This window comes from Phocoena phocoena, chromosome 14, assembly GCF_963924675.1.
Source record: "Phocoena phocoena chromosome 14, mPhoPho1.1, whole genome shotgun sequence".
Lineage (NCBI taxonomy): Eukaryota > Metazoa > Chordata > Mammalia > Artiodactyla > Phocoenidae > Phocoena > Phocoena phocoena.
Window position 1 is genome coordinate 20,202,961 of NC_089232.1, and position 16,957 is coordinate 20,219,917.

A 16,957-nucleotide genomic window follows, 5' to 3' on the forward strand; every position below is an offset into this window, starting at 1 on the left:
CCACCAACAGTGCAAGAGGCTTCCCTTTTCTCCACACCCTCTCCAGTGTTATTGTTTGTAGAGTTTTCGATGATGGCCATTCTGAGCTGTGTGAGGTGATACCTCATTGTAGTTTTGATTTGCATTTCTCTAATGATTAGTGATGTTGAGCATCCTTTCATGTGTTTGTTGGCAATCTGTATATCTTTGGAGAAATGTCTATTTAGGTCTTCTGCCCATTTTTGGATTGGGTTGTTTGTTTTTTTGATATTGAGCTCTATGAGCTCCTTGTATATTTTAGAGATTAGTCCTTTGTCAGTTGCGTCGTTTGCAAATATTTTCTCCCATTCTGATGGTTGTCTTTTCGTCTTGTTTATGGTTTCCTTTGCTGTGCAAAAGCTTTGAAGTTTCATTAGACTGCATTTGTTTATTTTTGTCTTTATTTCCATTTCTCTAGGAGGTGGGCCAAAAAGGATCTTGCTGTGATTTATGTCAAAGAGTGTTCTTCCTATGTTTATCTCTAAGAGTTTTATAGTGTCTGGCCTTACATTTAGGTCCTTAATCCATTTTAAGTTAATTTTAGGGTAACATATGAGGAAGTGTTCTAATTTTATTCTTTTATATGTAGCTGTCCAGTTTTCCCAGCACCACTTATTGAGGAGGCTGTCTTGCCTCCTTTGGCAAAGATAAGGTGGCCATATATATGTGGGTTTATCTCTGGGCTTTCTATCCTCTTCTATTGATCTATATTTCTGTTTTTGTGCCAGTACCATTTTGTCTTTATTACTATAGCTTTGTAGTATAGTCTGAAGTCCAGGAGCCTGATTCCTCCAGCTCTGCTTTTCGTTCTCAAGATTGCTTCAGCTATTTGGGGTCTTTAGTGTTTCCATACAAATTGTGAATTTTTTTGTTCTACTTCTGTGGAAAATGCCATTGGTAGTTTCATAGGGATTGCATTGAATCTGTAGATTGCTTTGGGTAGAATAGTCATTTTCACAATGTTGATTCTTCCAATCCAAGAACATGGTATATCTCTCCATCTATTTGTATCATTTTTAATTTATTTCATCAGTGTCTTATAGTTTTCTGCATACAGGTATTTTGTCTCCTTAGGTAGGTTTATTCCTAGGTATTTTATTCTTTTTTGTTGCAATGGTAAATAGGAGTGTTTCCTTAATTTCCCTTTCAGATTTTTCATCATTCATGTATAGGAATGCAAAAGATTTCTGTGCATTAATTTTGTATCCTGCTATGTTATCAAATGCATTGATTAGCTCTAGTAGTTTTCTGGTAGCATCTTTAGGATTCTCTATGTATAGTATCATGTCATCTGCAAACAGTGATAGTTCTACTTCTTCTTTTCTAATTTGGATTCCTTTTCTTTCTTTTTCTTCTCTGACTGCTGTGGCTAAAACTTCAAAAACTATGTTGCATAATAGTGGTGAGAGTGGGCAACCTTGTCTTGTTCCTGATCTTAGAGGAAATGGCTTCAGTTTTTCACCATTGAGACCAGTGTTGGCTGTGGCTTTGCCATATATGGCCTTTACTATATTAAGTTCCCTCTATGCCTACTTTCTGAAGAGTTTTTTATTATAAATGGGTGTTGAATTTTGTTGAAAGCTTTTTCTGCATCCATTGAGATGATCATATGGTTTTTATCCTTCTCTTTGTTAATATGGTGTATCACATTGATTGATTTGCATATATTGAAGAATCCTTGCATTACTGGGATACACCCCACTTGATCATGGTATATGATCCTTTTAATTTGTTGTTGGATTCTATTTGCTAGTATTTTGTTGAGGATTTTTGCATCTATGTTCATCAGTGATATAAGCCTGTAGTTTTCTTTTTTTGTGACATTTTTGCCTGGTTTTTGTAACAGGGTGATGGAGGACTCATAGAATGAATTTGGGAGTGTTCCTCCCTCTGCTATATTTTGGAAGAGTTTGAGAAAGACAGGTGTTAGCTCTTCTCTAAATGATTGATATAATTTGCTTGTGAAGCCATCTGGTACTGGGCTTTTGTTTGTTGGAAGATTTTTAATCACAGTTTCAATTTCAGTGCTTGTGATTGGTATGTTTATGTTTTCTATTTCTTCCTGTTTCAGTCTTGGAAGGTTGTGCTTTTCTAAGAATTTGTCCATTCCCTCCAGGTTGCCCATTTTATTGGCATATATTTGCTTGTAGTAATCACTCAGGATCCTTTGTATTTCTGCAGTGTCAGCTGTTACTTCTTTTCATTTCTAATTATGTTGATTAGAGTCTTCTCCCTTTTTTCTTGATGAGTCTGGCTAATGGTTAATCAATTTTGTTTACCTTCTCAGAGAACCAGCTTTTAGTTTTATTGATCTTTGCTATTGTTTTCTTCATTTCTTTTTCATTGATTTCTGACCTGATCTTTATGGTTTATTTTCTTCTGCTAACTTTGGATTTATTTAGTTCTTCTTTCTCTAATTGCTTTAGGTGTAAGTTTAGGTTGTTTATTTAAGATTTTTCTTGTGTCTTGAGGTAGGATTGTATTGCTATAAACTTCCCTCTTAGAACTGCTTTTGCTGCATCCCATACATTTTGGGTCATTGTGTTTTCATTGTCATTTGTTTCTAGATATATTTTTAATTTTCTCTTTGATTTCTTCAATGATCTCTTGGCTATTTAGTAGCATATTGTTTAGCCACCATGTGTTTGTAGTTTTTACAGTTTTTTCCTGTAATTGATATGTAGTCGCATAGTGTTGTGGTCAGAAAAGAAACTTGATAAGATTTCAATTTTCTTAAATTTACCAAGGCTTGATTTGTGTCCCAAGATATGATCTATCCTGGAGAATGTTCCATGAGCACTTGAGAAGAAATTGTATTCTGTTGTTTTTGGATGGAATGTCCTATAAATATCAATTAAGTCTATCTTGTTTAATGTATTATTTAAAGCTTGTATTTCCTTATTTATTTTCATTTTGGATGATCTTTCCATTGGTGACAGTGGGGTGTTAAAAGTCCCCTACTATGATTGTGTTACTGTTGACTTCCCCTTTTACGGTTGTTAGCATTTGCCTTATGTATTGAGGTATTCCTATATTGGATGCGTAAATATTTATAATTGTCATATCTTCTTCTTGGATTGATCTGTTGATCATTATGTAGTGTCCTTCTTTGTCTCTTCTAATAGTCTTTATTTTAAAGTCTGTTTTGTCTGATATGAGAATTGCTACTCCAGCTTTCTTTCGTTTTCCATTTGCATGGAGTATCTTTTTCTATCCCCTCACTTTCAGTCTGTATGTGTCCCTGGGTCTGAAGTGGGTCTCTTGTAGACAGCATATGTACAGGTCTTGTTTTTGTATCCATTCAGCCAGTCTATGTCTTTTGGACGGAGCATTTAATCCATTTACATTTAAAGTAATTATCAATATGTATGTTCCTATTACCATTTTCTTAATTGTTTGGGTTTGTTATTGTTGGTCTTTTTCTTCTCTTGTGATTCCTGCCTAGAGAAGTTCCTTTAGCATTTGTTGTAAAGCTCGTTTGGTGGTGCTAAATTCTCTTAGCTTTTGCTTGTCTGTAAAGGTTTTAATTTCTCTGTCAAATCTGAATGAGATCCTTGCTGGGTAGTTTAATCTTGGTTGTAGGTTTTTCCCTTTCATCACTTTAAGTATGTCCTGCCACTGCCTTCTGGCTTGTAGAGTTTCCACTGAAAGATCAGTTGTTAACCTTATAGGGATCCCCTTGTATGTTATTGTTGCTTTTCCCTTAGTGATTTTAATATTTTTTCTTTGTATTTAATTTTTGATGATTTGATTAATATGTGTCTTGGCATGTTTCTCCTTGGATGTATCCTGTGTGGGACTCTCTGTGCTTCCTGGACTTCTGACTATTTCAACTAAAATCTCTTCAAATATATTCTCAGTCCCTTTCTTTTTCTCTTCAGCTTCTGGGACCCCTACAATTCAAACGTTTGTATCTTTAATATTGTCCCAGAGGTCTCTGAGTTCTTTTCATTCTCAGTTCTTTTCATTCTTTTTTTCTTTTTTCTTTATTCTGTTCTGCAGTAGTTATTTCCACTATTTTATCTTCCAGGTCACTTATCCATTCTTCTGCCTCTGTTATTCTGCTATTGAATCCTTCTAGAGAATTTTTAATTTCATTTATTGTGTTGTTCATCATTGTTTCTTTGCTGTTTAGTTCTTCTAGGTCCGTGTTAAACGTTTCTTGCATTTTCTCCATTCTATTTCCAAGTTTCTGGATCATCTTTATTATCATTACTGTGAACTGTTTTTCAGGTAGGCTGCCTATTTCCTCTTCATTTGTTTGGTCTGGTGGGTTTTTACTTTGCTCCTTCATCTGCTGCGTATTTCTCTGTCTTCTCATTTTGCTTAACTTTCTGTGTTTGGGGTCTCCTTTTTGCAGGCTGCAGGTTCATAGCTCCTGTTGTTTTTTGTGTCTGCCCCCAGTGGGTAAGGTTGGTTCAGTGGGTTGTGTAGGCTCCCTTGTGGAGGGGACTGGTGCCTGTGTTCTTGCAGATGGGGCTGTATCTTGTCTTTCTGGTGGGCAGGGCTGCCGCTGGCGGTGTGTTTTGTGGTGTCTCTGAACTTATTATGATTTTACACAGCCTCTCTGCTAACTGGTGGGGTTGTGTTCCTGTCTTGCTAGTTGTTTGGCATGCAGTGTCCAGAATTGGAGCTTGCTGGCTGTTGAGTGGAGCTGGGTCTTACTGTGGAAATGGAGATCTCTGGGAGAGCTCTTGCCAATTGATGTTACATGGGCCTGGGAGGTCTCTGGTGGTCCAGTGTCATTAACTTGGTTCTCCTACCTCAGAGGCTCAGGCCTGACACCAGGGTGGAGCACCAAGACCCCGTCAGCCACACGGCCAGGTACATGGGGAGTTTCTTACCTTTTGGGAAGTTGCGGTCTTCTGCCAGTGCTCAGTAGGTGTTCTGTAGGAGTTGCTCCACATGTCAATGCATTTTTTATGTATTTGTGGGGAGGAAGGTGATGTCCATGTCTTACTCCTTTGCCATCATGAAACACTTTAGTTTGATTTTTATCCCCTTATTTTCTCGCACTTTAAGACACTCTAGGCTCATGTTGTATATTTCTGGCTCAAACCTAGAATCAGCCATTTCTCGAAGGAGTTCTGGTTCCTTTTATTGGATAATTTTATCAGAAACCACGTTCTGAGTGCTGGCATGCTCATTGTTTCTAAGCTCTCTCAGCTATCAGAAAATGGAAAACTGCATGTGTATACTAACCCAGGTATATACACATATCTATAAACATTTCTATAGGTAACCACCTTTATCTATATAAGTAAACATTATTTTATTCCAACTGTTTCCCATCTGTGGTTTTCCTCACCAAAACCCATAACTTCAGTCTAATCATGAGAAAAAAATTTAGTGATTCAAATATTCCATACTCCTTTCACAAATTACAATGCAACAGGCAGGCAATATATTTTTGGTAGGCACTGCCAACAGCACTGTTCTTCAGTGGTCTCATGCCACAGCCTTCAAGGAGGTCCAGGGTCAGGGTCAAAGCCATAGCCATGACCTCAGATCAACTGAGGTGAGGAGTTAGAAAGCTGGAAGGGGCTGGAATGAGTGGGCTTCATAGGCTGTGATCAGGAGTTTGTAAATTATCAATGGGTGATGAAAGTTAGTGAGGAATATTAAAACACACAATGACATAAATAGATTTTCTGCAAATCCTGGCTACAAACATTTTAGTGCTGTGGGTACAGAGAATAACAAAGCCAACTCAGAACACATCACACTGAAAAAAATATCTTTTTTACTTACTAAGGAAAAGAATCACATAGTATAGCATCCTACTCATGTTACTTATTGTAGATTGTTACCATTTAAATTGCAAAAATAGCTTCAAAAGTCTGAAAATCAAGTGAGTCAGTGAAAAAGAGAATTTTACGTTCCTTTCTTTATAAGTACACCTCCTATCTGCAAGGGAGAAAATGTTCAAGTCTGCCATTAAGCGCTGTATTGCTGGGCAAATTTTCTGGCTCTCATGCAAGATGCATCTGCTTTTAAGTCAGTGACATTATGAGATGCAGAATCTGTCTGAAGCATTTAATATCAGTAAAGCAGGCAACAGCAGCAGGGGTATTTTTCATGACACACCTATTGAAATGTGATGCTATGTTCAAACACTTTTTTAATGACAACCATTCACCCACAATATTAAGGAGCCTCAAATAAGGTGTTTTTAAATCTGGAGATTCAACTCTTGTGTCAAAACAACTCAAGACGTAAAGTGAAAATCACTATTTGGAAACTAGAAAAGTAATCAAATTAGAAAACTGCAATAAACGATGGCAGCAGGGCCCACTGCAACCAAGGTTAAATAATCTGTTCTTCAGTAATTATTAAGGCAGTGAGATCTCAAGTCATGCTAGCATTGCTATTATGGGCACAACCTCAGACATCTGGAGCTGATACCCAATTATTGCTCTTGGTGTAGGATCTGGCATGGCAGGGCCCTTCTTCTTTTTTTAAATTTTCATCACCAGGTAAGGAGAGCATGTGCTCATTCTCTTCAAAGCTGATGGAGAATAGTGGCCAGCAGTCTTCATTTAATGCTCATCTACATATTTTTGTGTGCACATCCCTTCTCTCCAGCTGCAAACTGAGCCTCTTGAAGTCTAGCTCGTGAGTGAAATACTTGGGAACTTTCATAGTGTTTAACACAGGGATGGGCCCTTATATGCACTCTTGCTCCAATTTACTTCAAGGCTTAATTTACTGAATGGTAATTTTGGAGTCCAGAAATAAGAAGGGAATATACAAAGTCCTAGAGACTTGGGGAAGAAAAACAAGAAGGGAAGATGAGGGACCCATTCAGGGAACATATGTTACAGAACTTACATGAAAGAACATTTAAGAGCATACACTGTCCTCAGGGTTTAAGAGGCTTATCTCAGGCATTTTTTTAAAAAGTCCACTTTATTCAAGTATAGTTGATTTATAATGTTGTATTAATGTCTGCTTTACAGCAAAGTGATTCAGTTATACATATGTATACATCCTTTTCCATATTCTTTTCCATACCTTATTTGAGGCTCTTTAATATTGTGGGTGAATGGTTAGCATTAAGAAAGTGTTTGAATCACATTTCAATAGGTGTGTCATGAAAAATACCCTTACTGCTGTTGCCTGCTCCATTGATACTAAATGGCTGGTATTATATCACTGAATATAGTTCCCTGTGCTATACAGTAGGATCTTGTTGTTTATCCATTCTCTATATAATAGTGTGCATTTGCTAATCCCAAAGTCCCAGGCATTTTTTTTTTCCTTTTTTCTCTTCAGCAAACTAAACCTCCCACTGACATAGGAATTAAATTTTCATACCTGAAAAGTAACCCCAAACCATTACCCTTAAGAACTGGTTCTGAACCAGTTAGGCAGATGAAGTGAATCCTTTAACTATCATACAAAGAAGAATGCTTGCAGGGAAAAGAAAAGGGGAAGGAAATATGACAAAATCTTAAGCAAAAATTTTGATATACATTGGAAAAACTCACCTATGAGGAAATTCAAACAAAATAGGATCTTCTGAAAAAGATTTTAAAATAAGCACATGGCAGACATATTGGCTGTTGCCCAAAGGACACAGCCCTTTCCTCCATGCCTCAGACATTAGGTGTCCAGCCTTGGCACATCCCTCAAGGCTTAAGGCTTACCTAACTCTTTCCTGTTTACCAATCATTGGTCTAAGGGTGTGTGTCTGTGCGTGTCATGTGTGCAGGCCTCGCTCTGATTAAAGGAACATGAAAGGCCTAAAACTGGAGAGATTTTCCTCTCTGATTGGACAGAAAAAATCTTTTTGACACCATCCTCCTTACTTAGTGCTTTGAAACCAACTTTCACATAAGAACAGGAGAGGAGTTGAGACAGGCACTTTTTGACCCCTAAGAGGAACTAGCACTCTGGAGTGATGCAAGAAGAACAAGAAGCAGCTGGGCCCCTGATGGCCTCATGGGGCCCATAACCAAACTTGGCCTGCTTTCCTCCAGACGTCTCATTCATGAACAATAAAGCTGCATGATTTTATCACTATTGGTCAAGCTCTCTGCTATCTGTAAATGCATCCAAATTTATACAGTATGTTTAAAGCCCTTAGAAATATAAAGGAAGGAGTAATAAACATAAATCAAAACCATGAATTAGGGCTTCCCTGGTGGCGCAGTGGTTGAGAGTCCGCCTGCCGATGCAGGGGACGCGGGTTCGTGGCCCGGTCCGGGAAGATCCCACATGCCGTGGAGCGGCTGGGCCCGTGAGTCATGGCCGCTGAGCCTGCGCGTCCGGAGCCTGTGCTCCGCAACAGGAGAGGCCCGCATACCGCAAAAAAAAAAAAACATGAATTATTTAGCAGAATGGTGAATAAGAGTCAGATACAGTTATATTATATTTATATTAAACATAAAAATATGAAAATAAAAAATGTAATCACTAATGAAGTAGACTGGATAAATACAAAACTAAAGAGAAAGTAAACAAAAAAAGCATAGAAAGATCAATCTATGAAAAACAATGAAGAAAGTTAAAAGAATATATTAAGCAGCTCCAATATAAGCCTAATAGGAATTCCAAAAACTAAGAAAGAAATATTGGTGAAGTACTTCCTGAAGAGATAATGGCTGAGAATTTTACTGATTTACTATAATAGATGAGAAAGAAAATATTTTTATTCCTAGATAGAGAATGTGCGGACTCCAGAATACCAAGGAAAAAAGAAAAATATTAGATGCTATTTTGAAGGGAGCAGGAGGAAATGACAGATTCCACAGGACAATGGAATAATAATTACAAATTACATAGGGGATCCAACCACCAATCAAGCATTTTACTAATGAGTTAAATTCTCATTCTAGAGTGACGGAAAATGTAAGGCCTTTTTGGAAATATAAAGACTCTCACTGAAATATTTATTAGGTAAAAAGAAAAGGGAACCAAGAGGAAGCTTTGGGATGCAGGAAAATATGAAATGCAGGCAGATATGAATAGGTGGTTAAGTAGGCAATCGGTAGATAGATGGTAGAGTAGGAGGGCAACAGCTTGGTCATTGCTAGTTTTTACAATGGTAAGATTTTATTTTTTAATTAATTCTATTTTAAACGTTAATAGTAATATATGTTAATTGCAACAAAAACTAACCATTGAACATACTGAACACTGCATTCAGAAACCAAAGAGTTAATTTAAAAGTACCTGCCATTCTTTAAATTTCATGCCCACAAACAGTCACCGTTCACATTCTGTTGTACATCCTCCATACCTAGGTCTCCTTAGAAATTATAAATATGTAATGATTTGGAGATGAAGAGGGTATTCCAAAATATTTCCATTATGCGTATTGTTCAGCTACTTATTTTTCTTAATCTAACAATATGTCAAAGATATAATTACAAGTGCACAATATCATTCTATTTTATTATTTTCAATGAGTGTATAGTTTAGACAAGGGTTGCCCAACTTTTTCTGTAAAGGGCCAGAAAGTAAATATTTTCGACTTTGTGAGATATAAGGTCTCTGTTGCAATGTGTCAACTGTTATGTTATAGCACAAATGTAGCCACAGTCCATATGTCTTTCCACTCAGCTCTCCGCTCCCCTCTGTCCCTCTTCCCTTTGTAGCAGGGGCATGGCAAGGCCAGGGTTTCTGGCATGTGGCTAAGGGAAAGTTGAGTTAGGGGTATAGTTAGTTTGGATGTCATAGGATATATTTACATGGCTCAGAGTCACCTGCATGTATCGCTGAGTGACTGTTAGACATTGCCCCACAACCCCCTTTCATGGTGCATAGATGAGGAATTCTCCTCCCATCCATTTGGCAAACTCAAGTGGCACTGTGACAAGAAGGGGCTTGGCTAGAGATTGTAGAGTGATAGGGATGTGCTTTACAGAAGCACATGTACTGTGCCCAGAAGCATATATGTGTATAGTGTAGAAGTGTAAATATGGATAATGGAGGAGAAACAAAGTTTAAAATGTACAATATCAGAACTTAGTCTGGGGAAAATTCCTCCAAACATCAGAGGTGTAAACCTGTACACAGAGGATCAGTTTTCATTTCCACCTCCGCAAAACAGTTCTCTCCTGTCAAGAGAGGAATGTCAAGAATATATAACAGAGCATGTATAATTTAAAATGCACTATATTTTTATTACTGTTTTGATGGAAATGAAATATTTAATAAAGCTCAAGTATTCCACTGTAAATTAAATCTTGGAATATTTCAGTAAAGCAAGAGGGCCATGTGGGCTCAATTTGTTTGTATAGAAAAGTCAGCTGTTTAAGTCATCTTTGAATCCATTTTTGAAAAACTGAAAGAATATTCAGGAGAAAATTTAATGGGTATGGGACAAAGGTGACAAACATAAGCAATGAAATCAAGTCAAAAGAAACTATTCTGACATTTAGAAATAAATTATACCAAACTTTGTCAGATTATGCATAAGCTAACTTTATTCAGAGAAAAAAATTTTCAAATAAAAGTAATATCAGGTACTTTGGTTATTTGTGAATCCAATTAAAGAGGACAGAATTATGGACATGCTAGAAAAACATTAAATTTCTTGATAATTTTACACAAAATATTGACGTCTACAAATACTGCAGAAAACACTAAGTATGCTTTCTCTTCAGCCACAAGCTAGCTAATGAGTGTCATAAAATCAGAATATTTAGGATTAGTCACTGCTTAGGAAACTTTGAAATCCCCTGAAATCTAACAGCTCATACATGAAAGAAACCTGAGAGAAGTTTACCTAAATTTAAAAACAATCTCATAAATTTATATATAACTTTATCAAGAATTAGTTGTAAAGCTAAAAGATACTTTTCTAAACTCGTAATAATTATACATACACACACTTCAATCAATTATGCTAGAGGAAAGACTGAATTATCATTTCATTTTTTCTATAGAAAATATTATAAAATTTTGCATATGAAGAGGTGATCAAAAGGTATGCAGCCAAAAATGTGGGAAAAAATATAATATTGATAAGTTAGGTCGTTAGTAAGAATATTATTAAGTTTGCTGAATTTTGAGACATTTGTAATATTTATCAGTCTCTTAAAATTTGTATTTTGTTGTGACTTTTTCTCATCCTAAATATACATCCATATTTCTACCTGTTTTCATATTCCTAATTCTTATTCATTTTCTTGAGTAATCAGGGCCTGAAATTGAATATTTTCTAGGCCCCACAAAACAAGGATCTTTCCCAGAGAGAGAATTGTTATAAACAATCACTTCCTAGGAAAATGCTTACAAGTATTAAAACAGGATTTTAATATCTTTAGATCAAGAGCTTTTGATATTTCAGAATAATGAATACACGTTATATAATCCAAAGTGCTTTCTAGTTAGGTTAGTTAATAAACATGCAAAAAATACCTCTGAGCCCAAAAATGAAGCCACACTTACATGGGCAATTAATCTATGACAAAGGAGACAAGAATATACATTGGGGGAAAGACAGACTCTTTAATAAATGGTGTTGGGAAAACTGGACAGCTACATGCAAAAGAATCAAACTGGACTACTTTCTCACAACATGCACAAAAATAAATTCAAAATGGATTAAAGACTTAAACGTAAGACCTGAAAATCATAAAACTTCTAGAAGAAAAATACGCAGTAAGCTCTTTGGTATCAGTCTTAGTAGTAGTTTTTTTGGATATGTCCTCCTCAGGCAAAAGAAGCAAAAGCAAAAATAAACAAATGGGACTAGGTCAAACTAAAATGCTTTTGGACAGGGAAAAACTATCAACAAAATGAAAAGGCAACCTGTTTAATGGGAGAATATATTTGCAAATGATGTATCCAATAGGAGATCAATATCTAAAATATGCAAAGAATGCACATAACTCAACATCAAAGGATACCCCAAACAACTCAATTAAAAAATGAGCAGAGGATCTGAACAGACATTTTTCCAAAGAAGACATATAGATGGCCAACAGGCACATGAAAAAGATGCTCAATGTGGCTAATCATCAGGGAAATGTGAATCAAAACCACAGTGAGATATCACCTCACACCTGTCATACTGGCTATTATCAAAAAGACAAGAAATAACAGTGTTGGAAATGATGTGGAGAAACGAGAACCCTCACTGTTGGTGGAAATGTAAATTGGTGCAGCCACTATGGAAAACAGTAGGGAGATTCCTCAAAAAATTAAAAATAGAACTACTATATGACCCAGCAATTCCACTCCTGGGTGTTTATCTGAAGAAAACAAAAACACTAATTCTAAAAGATACATGCAACCCTGTGTTCACTGCAGCATTATTTACAATAGTTAAGATATGGAAGCAGCCTAACTGCCCATCAATAAATGAATGGATAAAGAAGATGTGATTATATATATATAAAAAACTCAGCCATAAAAAAGAATGAAATCTTGCCATTTTCTACAACATGGATGGACCTAGACGTTATGATGCTAAGTGAAATAAGTCAGAAAAATACAAAATACTATATAATTTCACTTATATGTGGAATCTAAAAACAAAACAAATGAACAAACATAACATAACATAAACAGATATAGATACAGAGAACAAAGAGGTGTTTGCCAGAGAGGAAGATAGTGGGAGGAAGAAAGAAATAGGTGAGGGAGATTAAGAGGTACAAGCTTACAGTTGCAAAATAAATGAGTCATGAGTATGAAGTGTACAGCATGGGGAATGTAGTGAATAACAATGTGATATCTTTGCATGGTGACATAACTAGACTTATCCTGGTGATCATTTTGAAATGTATAGAAATATCAAATCACTGTGTTGTGTAACAGGAACTAACATAGTGTTACAGGTCAATTATACTTCAGAAACAAACTCATAGAAAAAGAGATCAGATTTATGATTATCACAGTCAAGGGTCAGGGAGGGGGAACGGGATGAAGGCAGTCAAAAGGTACAAACTTCCAGTTATAAGATAAGTACTAGGGATGTGATGTACAACACAGTAAATATAATTAATACTGCTGTACGTTATATATGAAAGTTGTGAAGAGGGTAAATCCTAAGAGTTCTCATCACAAGGAAAAATATTTTTTCTTTCTTTAATTTTGTATATGTATGAGATGACGACGCTCACTAAACTTACTGTGATAATGATTTCACAATGTATGTAAGTCAAATCGTTCTGCTGTATACCCTAAACTTAATACAGTGCTCTAAGTCAATTATATCTCAATAAAACTGAAAGAAAAAACTACCTCTGAAATGTACTGCGATTTTCTTGTTTTTCAACACCAGGTTATCCTTATATTGTGACTCAGCAGAAATAAATAATACAACATAAAATATGAATAGAGAAGACATTGCTGTTAACATTCAGCTTACTTTTTAATGCTATACATCCACCATCAGTCTCACAATTATATGTTTCATTTTCAATCTCTGTGCATTATCTCCTTGGTCAGATCTTTTGGAAGAATTCCTAGGTCTCCCAAAATAACAATTTCAAGAGCAGATTGCTTGCTAAATTGAATTTAGTACCTATTTTGTTCATTTTCTTCTCATAAGGTTTAGAGTAAATGGGATTCTCTATCCTGAACTTACCATGAAAAATGCAAAAATATGAATAGGCAAAAAGTGGAATTTAGCCTACATCTAGCTACCAAGTCATCTCATTTACAGTAATGTATATTTAATGAACTCAGTACATTTGCTTAGTACTAGAGCTTCACAAAACCAAGGTGCTGATCAGCAGCAGTAGTACAGCCTCATGTGGAGAGGGTAGGCTGTGCAATTATTAGACTGCTTGCTCTTGTTTGAATCCAGATCCTGCTTGTGATAGCTTGCAGGCCTAGAGCAAGTTATTTAACCTGACTATATTTCATTTCCCAATGATAAAATGAGCTGGCAATAATAGTGCCGTTATCATGAGGTTGTTGTGTAGATCAAACTGAATAATCCAAGTATACTGCTTAAAAAAAATATGGTATATAGTAATTAAACCCCTGATAAATGTTAGCTTTTATTATTATCAATCATAATTCCTCTCTATCATTTGGTCTTTAATTGTTATTTAAAGTATTTAAAGTAAAAGCCAACCACATGATATACTACCTGAAATACAGGGAAGCAAGCACAGGAAGTTTGTCTTGAACACAGCAGATCAGATTCAACTATTGTTATATTGTATATTCTTTTTTACACCAAGAATTATATAGGCTGTTGACTAAAGGTATTAGAACTACCTCTAAAACTTGTAGCTATCTCTTCCTATTTAGAAAAAGGACTGTGACACCCCAAACAAGGACCATGTTATGTACACTTTCTGAAAGTTTCAAAACAGTCTTACTGAAAACTGCAGGATGATAAATAAGCCCAGAAAAATTTGTAAGGCTGATATAACTTCCTAGGTTGAAGCTTGACCACACATTCTCATTCTTAAAAGGAGATATGACTCAGCACGTGTGTAAACAGCATTTATTGGTCTAAACATTAGACAGTGTTAACATAATGGTGGATGTTTTCATCTTAGCAAAATTGGGCCAACTAGAGCATTACCAAAATTGCTTTCAGAACTTATTTGTGATGAAATCTGTTGAAGTCAACTCCCAAGCAAAACGAGTAGTATTGTCATGATGGTTTAAAGATGCAAAATCATGTAAAATTAATTTGAATCACTAACAAATGCCATTGTAGTCCAATGAAATTTATTAATTTTTACATAAGAATGTTTCTTAAAGGTGGATATTTTACATTCTTTTGCCATGCTTACAAATTTAGGAAAACAATACTACACAAATCATATAAATAGAAATCGGCCATTCTCACAAATCTTTAATAAGAATATGAAGATTAACTTCTGATCCAAGGATCTAAATTTTCATTTTTATGAACCCTAGATCCATGACTTCCTCAATTTAAATGCTTCACAGCAAATGTAACAAAAGAGAACTTTAACAATTTTCTGTACTGACAGTTAAAATGGGTAATCCATCAGATTTTCTTAACATTTTCCAAATTTGATTCATTCTTTAAATTGCTAGGCTATTTTTCTATTGATATTAGGCCTAAATCACCTTTAAAAATAAAGCAAATGCTTTCTTTATTCCATGCTCTCATCCCCACTAACTTAAGTCAAGCAAGAGAACTTGTTTAAGAGTAATCTGAATACATTTTTTTCCTTAAAACAAGTGTAAGTTAACATTCAATGTGAAATCCTCACTTATCTTTTTAAAGAAACATCTTTTTAAATAGTGTACTGTATTGCATCCTAATAGTGAATCATTGGTACTACAAAGTGTGGGTTGCCTCTACACTAATGAGGCAAGACATAATATAGAGCAGGTGCTCACACACTGGTTTGTTATGAAAACAGTCTACCTAACAATAAAAACAGCCATGTTCCCCACAAAAACAAGCCACAGATTCTGATTTAGAAACTGCTGTTCAAAAGTATTTGAGGTCAGCATTTATTAAAATCCAAACAGCTTCCTCCTTAGTTATCAGTAAAGCAAATATGAAATGTGTGCTACATTGTATATCTTGGTCTGATTTGGATTAGTCAGAAGGTATTCAGGGAAGAATAACCATTTGGGCCAGTCACTGACATATGGAATATTGCACTCAGGATACATTTGTTCTACCAGTACTGTCTACTCAACCCTGATCATGTTTTTGAAATAATCAAACAGTTGCTACGATCACCACATTGGCACCGTGGAAAATGTGCTGACTGTAAAGCATCCCGGAATAACATTTTCTGCACTGTAGGTGAAAACTTGGCCTGTTTTTCAGGGTTCAAGCAACCAGTTAAACTTTAGCATCTAGGAGAAATCTACTACATGGGAGAGAGGTAACATATTTGACACACCATCAGCCTTCCCATGTCAATATACTGATTTTTAATCCATGATTAACTCATAATGACAAAAGTCGGAATTAACCTAATATAAAAGTGTGAATAGTTATTTATATCATTGATTTGTACAATTCAATTGAAAAAATGAAAAACACATTCTTAATAACATCAAGGTTTATGCCTCTCTTACTACAGTGAATTAAATGTCAAAAAAAGACTAACTATGGAAACTGTTATGTGAACGAACACAGTTGCAAGTCCCTCTTCAAATTCGCTCTTCAGAACTGCGAGCCACGTATCTCACTGCAGCCTCACCTGCAGCCCCACCGCCTAAGACTATTCCGCCTTACCTCACTGTGGACATCTTGCCAATTCATAGAAGCTTTTCCTGACCTCCGGACATTAGGTACCTCCAATATATGATCTCACAACACCTGTACTTCACTTTTACAGCACTTTTCACAAATTTAACTGAATAACTGTCTGTTTAATTCTGTACTTAATGTCTTTCTCCTCCCTAGATGAGCAGCTCCCTGAAGACAGGGATAGCCCTTCCTTTCTTCACTGGGTATCAAACACTCTGGGCAAAGGGCCCTCAGTGCACAGGTCCTCACGTAGGTTGTTGGATGGCTGTTACCTGTGAACCGAGCCAGGCTTACAAAAAGGACAGACATTAACAGAATAGAAGCTTATCTACGTTCTCACCTCAAAACAGCTAATCAACAGTGTGCCAAATTTTTAAATATATTTTTTAAAAAGAATTATTTCGAAACAACTAAAGCTTCATCCCATCTCTTCTCGCTCCTTTCCAGGAGTGACCTCTCGCTTCAGCTGGTGTGTACTGACCCCATATTTTATAGCAAATGATTTCCTTAACTCAGTGGACACCTATGTATTCATTAGGCATGCAGATCATGGTTCTGCTTAATTGAAACTTACATATTTAAGTTATATACATAATAACTGGTATATGTATTCATTTGCAGTTATTATATTTTTGAGATATATCTATGTTGGACACATATAAACCCAGGTTATTGTTTTATGTGCAGGTGTTACTGGTTCTTCAGAGTCATATTGTATCCACTATTTTTCATGTTAACAGCTTTATTCAGGTATAAATGCACATATTCAAAGTC